Genomic DNA, 7,031 nt, shown 5'->3' on the forward strand with positions numbered 1-7,031 from the left:
ACTTTCTTTTCCATCGCCGGATGAAAGAGGTAAAGGTCTCCTGCGGACCTTGTTTCAACTGCTTCAAATCCATCTTCGTAACCTCTATTCCGTCCTCCATCGAAAATTGTTCGACAAGTTTGTTTGCTATGGCCTCCATAGTTCTGACTTCTTCTGGTTTCAGACGCAAGAACCACTGTTTTACGATTCCCACAAGGGACACAGGGAATAGTTGTGCCATCTGCTCGGGGTTGAGTCCATGTTGTTGGGAAAGCTTTATGAACCATCCTACATGACCCCGAGGACACCCAGTCCCATCATATTTATCATAGTCAGGGGTTTTGAATTTGGGTGGCATAATAGCCTCAGGAGGTATCATAAACTCAGAAATGTCGAACTTCTTTGGCCCCTGAAATTTCATATTCTCTACATCTTGAGCCAACCTTCTGAACTTGTCGTACATCTCCTTCTCTAACTTGTCATACATCTCTTTTTCTTTACTGACCATAGGTACACAATATTCCTCAGCATACTGCACATCCTCTAAATTGATTTCGAATGGTGAAACAATTGGTCTATTTGAATCTGGAGACGCAACTCGAGGAGATCGGGGGATTGGCCCTCTAGAATTGGAGGCCTTTTCATTATTCTGAATTTTCATATGGGTAATCTCCTCCTTCATGCTCGCCATGTCGCGAGTAAGATTTTTCAGCATCTCTTGAATGGCTATCATAGGATCAACTGGGTCGGCCATTGGATGAACCTCTAGTAATTCAGACAGTTAAGACAAAGAAAGTAAAGGTATTCTTGATGAAGTGGGAGAATCAAATGAGTCTAGATACCGAAGATAGTCTAGACCAAGCAGGTTTGGCTAGGATTGTCTTTTTAGGAACAGTGATTTGCACTCTTTAGAATCCTGAAATGGAGGTTAAAACACTAGGTTAAATGGATGATAACGGAGATAAAATATCTTGTACAAATAGAGACAAAAACAGTCCTGAACATGTTTCAATTACAAAACAGGGAGGTCAATCTATGATGGTCAAAGAATGGTAGGCATTGATAATATGACCTACACCAACAGGATCTCAAGGAATCTTCAATTTATCCCTTTAAGTCTTTTTGAGATATGGCTGCTTTCTTTTGAGGTATGAAAAAGTTAAGAATGATAAACACCCCTAATCTAAATGAGTTTGGACCTCAACAATAGTCATGCACTCGCGACAGATAGGCAAGATTTAGCTAATCCATCAATGATCATGGTATAAGAAGGGTAAATCCATGACGGAAAATATAAATCAATTATATGTACAAAAGATATAAAAAAATAGATAATGACCAAAGTCAAGAATCTGATGATAATCCACAAATGGATGAATAGGAATAAACAAAAGGGTCACGATACAACAAACTCATGGTTTATCCCTGACTTTGAATAATAGCAGTCATGTTCAAAATGCTCCAGGTAAAATCCGGCAGCATAACAGCTACACAAGAAGGTCGAAGTAAGGTAAACTCATGGTTTAACTAACTCTAAAGGATAGCCGTCATGCTCAAAATATTCTGCGAAAAATTCGGCAGCATAACGACTAGACAAGAAAGCCAAGGTAAGGTAAACTCATGGTTTAACTAACTCTAAAGGATAGCGGTCATGCTCAAAATATTCTGCAAAAAATTCGGCAGCATGACGACACTAGAAAGGATTCCCACCACTCAACCAAAGGTATATGAATAACGGTGGTAAGATAAGCTCGGAATATGATTACCAGAGAAAGGTGATCAAATGAAGGACCGACCAAAGGTGAGAACATATACGACAACGGGTCAAATCCTATAATCAACAGATCAAAGGACAAAACTCGGCCAAGGAAATGGCAAGCAAAAGCCACTGACTAGATCTAGACCTAAACAGAGAATGGATATAACCAATTGAAATGAATAAGGAACTCTAACTAAGAGAACCCTAATACACATAATCAGTATATATATACACATACACACAAATCCTAACCAGGGGCACCAGCCCTAATTCTAATCTAGCGGAGTCAAGGAAGTCTCGACTCAAGACAGACTGATGAGTGTGCTAGGGCCGCGTTGTAGCCATATAAAATGAGCTACCCTAGTCTACAAAGGGGACAAGGCTCTAACTCTGGGCTCCACATGTGTGAGCAACACATGTTCGACCCCTACATGAATGCAATATACTTATATAAACACGGGTACTTCCTAGTTGGGTTTCACTAGGTTAGTAAGTATATACATAATATATAAAACAAAGTAGGGCTCCGGACTCAATCTATCGGGTACTATGCGTATGAACAATACTTAATATGTATAACAAAAGTACGCCCAATGTTATACATAGTATGCTTCATTGCTCATCGGCTGCTGTAAACACAAGTACGCCTAATGTTTACGGGTACAGCACCGACGCATAGCTTGGAAATAGATTCAACAGCGTCATCAACGTAATGATATCCCAGTCGGGCGCGCATTGTATCTATCCCATGGAGCCAATAATAATGAAAAATAATTAAATAAGTAAAGAATAAACAATATGATAATATATGATGTGCAGTGTGTGAATCACTAGTTTTAATTACGCACCTATCTAGTGCCCCTGGATTCTAACGATAGAATTCCCATTTAAAATGATTTTAGCTCAAATTTCTCCAAAGTTAGTAAAAATGGCATTTTTATAGAGTTAGGCAATGTTTCAAGAACTCCCCAGCAGAGTCGCCAGCCTGTGGACCCCGATCCGATGAGGACGGTGAGGGAACGAGTCCCTGACATCCTCTGGATCATCCACAACGTGAAGGAGAGCTCTACCAAAGAACTCTCGAAACTGGTGCCACCCTCACAGCATAGCATGAGTGGCGATATAAAAAGAAAGAGATACATCCTGATCCGGAGCCAGGGCTCGAAACCGAGACATACCTAAAATAAACTCAGAGTCGCCATCCATGGATGCGCCATGGAACCAAAACAAATGCTCTGTTTGCAATGGATAACCAGAGATACAAAAGGTCCGTGCCTGATGACGAATGGAGAAGGTCCGAAGAGCGCCCCCAATTCGCCCGAGTGCGAACACTTGGTCTCTTATGCCATTTATTATTAACCTTGAAGAGTTTTTAGGCGAAAATCATGTGAAATGGGAACAATCATCAGGAGTCGTCTACCTAAGCATGCATTTCTTGAGAATACAAATAATAAGCACACACAAAATAAAATAAAAGATGTGCCACCTAAAGATAACTACGTTATGAGTGACATGCCTAACTGGTGTCTAAGTTCTGGTGGACAAACGCATGCATGCTACGGCTAAAGGTATAAGGTCTACACAAGAAAGTAAGAAAACACAACAAAATATACAATATAACAACACAACAAATCCTAAGACTCTAAACAATTTAGCCCGAGTCCTCGGATGGTCTGGTATTCATCCAAAGAAGCCTACGTATCCCCGCCTCCACGAGAATCAAGGCAATGTAGTTCTTCACGCCTATTCTAAGCTAGGATGCCTAAGAGACCTAGACCTCTATCTTAGACTCGATCTAAAAGACCGGACTAATTATTAAAGCTTCTTGAACAATTATTTAAATTCCAGTGAATTGTAGATTTTAGGACACCCTATATGCCCTAACTAAATGCAGGTTAGCCTTAAGCTAATGCAGGTGGTTCCTACAACCTATGTGTAACTAGGCTGTGCGTCCTAAGGAAATAATGGGATCACTAGCGCATCCTAGACCTAGTCATCAGTCGGCGATGTGAATCGCCAACTGACCGGACGGAGGCGTAACAAACCCCTAACTCTAACACAAACACAAACAAACCACACAACACATCAAAGACAAACTCATAACATTAAAACTCTCTATCTAGGACAAAGTCCTAACTCCAGAGGAAGATCTTTTCGAAAAATAATGTTTTGGAAGATTTTTATATATTTTTTAAAAGGGTTAAAATATTTATTTACAAAGTTTGGCTGGACTTGGGATAAAGATCCCAAGCTGCACTACGTACCTCGTGAAAGAGGATCAAGCCAACGTAGTTCGAAACGAACTCTCCTAACTAAAACCTAACACTTCAAATGATTTCACGGTTTTAATGTTTTTCAAATGTTTTTTGATATTTTTTAAAGTTTTCAAATGTTTTTGAATTTCAAATTTCTAATGTTTTTGAATTTTAAAGCTTTTCCAATGCTCTGAACCTTTAAATGTTTTCAATCTTAAAGGGAACACGCAAGTAATACCACAAACTAGGGCAAAGCCCTAAATCTAAAGGGGGAAACCCCAAATAAGCAACTGGCGTCTCAAAGAGACAAACCACAACAAGAAAGATAGTGCCCCAAGAACAGAGAAAACAATCTAAGATCTCAAGCAGGGAAGGCTCTAACATGAGGCTAGGTAAGCCTCCTAAAAGGGAAACTCTCTATATGAGACAAGGCTTGTCTCTGAGACACAAATGACGTAAGCAAGGGCTCTGATGAGACTGGGCAAGTCTCCTATATACAAGGGAGGGGTATGCTACTTGGATTGAGCAAGTCCCCTAAGGATGGGCTTGGGCTAGCGCCTTCATCGCCCCCAAGGCAATGAAGGGGGCTACTATGTCTAATGGTATATAAAAGGCTAGACTGACCCACTAAATAAAAGAGGGGACTGCTACTAAGACTAAACAAGTCCCCCTAAAGAAATGGGCTTAAGAATGCATAAAACCGGAGCTAAACTACGGGACAGATTTGTGCTAACAGTGGCTGAACCAAGGGTTCACATTGGGACAGATTTCAGGTATTTCAAGACAATTTAGACAAGAGAATAGATTGATGGAGGATACACAAATTTTCAAACATATAAACCCAAACGGGTACAAGGATGTACACGTACACACCTGTACATGAAGGCCAAGGGTTGGCCCAAGAGGTTGTCGTAATCGAACACGGTGTGATAGACTCCCATGAAGACATCACCCAAGATCCAGATAGGACCACGGGGAGGTGGTACATCCAAAGCAGTAAATCCACTAATACACTGAGCTGCAGGTCCCTCGCCCACTTTAAGGATGTACTGCTCTGGGGTGAGGTCAAATGTTTTGCCCCCAATGGTGAAAGAAACACCGGGCAGGGAAGAAAGAACACTGCAGTCGACAGCTGATTCTCCCATTGGATTAGGCAGTCGGTCGCAAAGCTCATTGATGTAGTTCAATATAAGATCCTGTGTCTTATTCTGCCTAAGCTGATTCTGAATCCATACAACCGTCATCTCACAAGCAGAGCACATTGGATCGCCCACACCAACGGATTTGGCCTTACCGCCCTTATTCACAACGCTCTCGATTCCAATACTAACACTTTGGGTTCCATCAAAAGCGCACAAACTAATCTGAGAGCAGATTTTTCTCGGATTTGCCTCACTCAACAACATTTCCATTATCAGTTCACCATATTGTGACACTACAGTTTTGCACTCTCGGCTAACAATTCCAGCAGCTCCAACGGCATGATCGATTTCAGTAATAACAGTTGTAGGACCTGCAATCAAAGAAGCTCCAGAATCTGCAATTGCCGAACAACCTTCTGCACAGAATCCAGTTGTTTGACCACCAACTAGGACATCTCCCATGTCAAATTGCCAGTAACCTTTCTGGGTCACAGGAACATAAGAGTAATATAACTAGGAAAAACACCACTCTATTTTGATCGTTGCATTGAACCAGCCTTACCTTCTCATTTCATTAAAAAAATGAGGGGAGAAAAGCAACTAAATCAATGGTCATTGCAATTCCCAGTCATAACTTCAAGGAGCCAATAAAAAAAAGCAATGAAAACTGGTTTTGAAATGAAAGAAAGCTACCTTGACATCCAACAAAGTAGATAAAGACAACAATGGCAATTGAATTTGCATAACACCTCAACCTATATTAGAACAGAAGATTAAGAGGGTCACCTGCAGATGGGTTCTAGATCCTAAATTTCGTTGTTAGAATTTTCGGATGAACAAGACATCGACTGCGCTGTTTGCATGATGGTCCTTCTCTCACAGCCCAAGAAACCCTTCTCGATCAAACACCCTCACTCAACAGTGAGATCAATTGGATCCAAAGTGGACGGCCAGATCCGATCGAAATTCCATAAAGGGGAATACCACCGAGGGGAAGAAGATTAAAGAGGGCTTTGACTTAGGAAAATGGGGGATTGGGTTCTAATAAGATGGGGTTTGAGGAGGTAAAACTGGTGGCTGGATTGGAGAAGAAAATGGACGGTCATGTATTGAAGGAGGGTGGTGATTGGGACGGCTCAGATTCCGGTGGCTTGTGGTGGCCGGCGGCAATGGGGTTACCGGATTCCGGTGACTTGTGGCCGGAATTAATGGGGATAAACTCAGAGGGTGGTGAATGGGTTTGGGTGAAAATGGGGAGGGATTTACAGAGACTAGGGGTCGTGGCTGAGATGGGTTTGGGTTCAAGAAAAGGTGTGATTGAGGGGGAGAGGGAGGTGGTTGGAAATGAAAATGGTGGAAGGGGAGTTAGAGAAGAAGAAAGTGGTGGTAGGGCCGGTGGTCGGTGGTGGCACGGAGAAGATGGGAACGGTTGGATTTTGGGGTTGAAGAAAACAAAGGGGTTTGGGATATTGGGTTTTAGAGAAGAAGATGATGGTGGAGGTCTTGAAGTTGAAGGTGGCGGTGATAGGTGGAGCTCGATGGTAGAGATGAGGAAGTGGTGGTGGGGCTCGGATTTGCGATGGCCAGCCGGAGAGATGGCCGGAGATTGCAGCTGTTTTTCCTTCTCCGTCTCTGCAGATTTTCATTTTTCCTCCTTTCTTTAGAAAATGGGTCGAATCCCCTAAAAATCCTAATTCGTTTGGGTTTTAAAGGAAAATGGGAAATCATATATGCAGACCCCCTCTTCTTTATTTAAACACCCCCCCTCTAGGGTAATCTTTGACAACTCTTAACCTGCAGGGGTGGCCCAAGTAGAAAACAGGGGGAAGAAAATTTGTGCAAAATATCTTCTCCTCCTTTGATCCTAGCCTTTCAAATTGCCTTTATCAGTGAAGG

General features: G+C 42.0%; 1 pseudogene; it reads right to left on the reverse strand.

The window, feature by feature from the left end:
• Nucleotides 1-4,820: 4,820 nt before the first annotated feature.
• On the reverse strand, nucleotides 4,821-5,635 carry LOC143885908 (aspartic proteinase A1 pseudogene; annotated as a pseudogene).
• Nucleotides 5,636-7,031: the final 1,396 nt, after the last annotated feature.

Source organism: Tasmannia lanceolata, unplaced genomic scaffold (genome assembly GCF_043159265.1).
Source record: "Tasmannia lanceolata isolate RefF3 unplaced genomic scaffold, GAP_Taslan_0.1 ptg000011l, whole genome shotgun sequence".
Classification (NCBI taxonomy): Eukaryota; Viridiplantae; Streptophyta; class Magnoliopsida; order Canellales; family Winteraceae; genus Tasmannia; species Tasmannia lanceolata.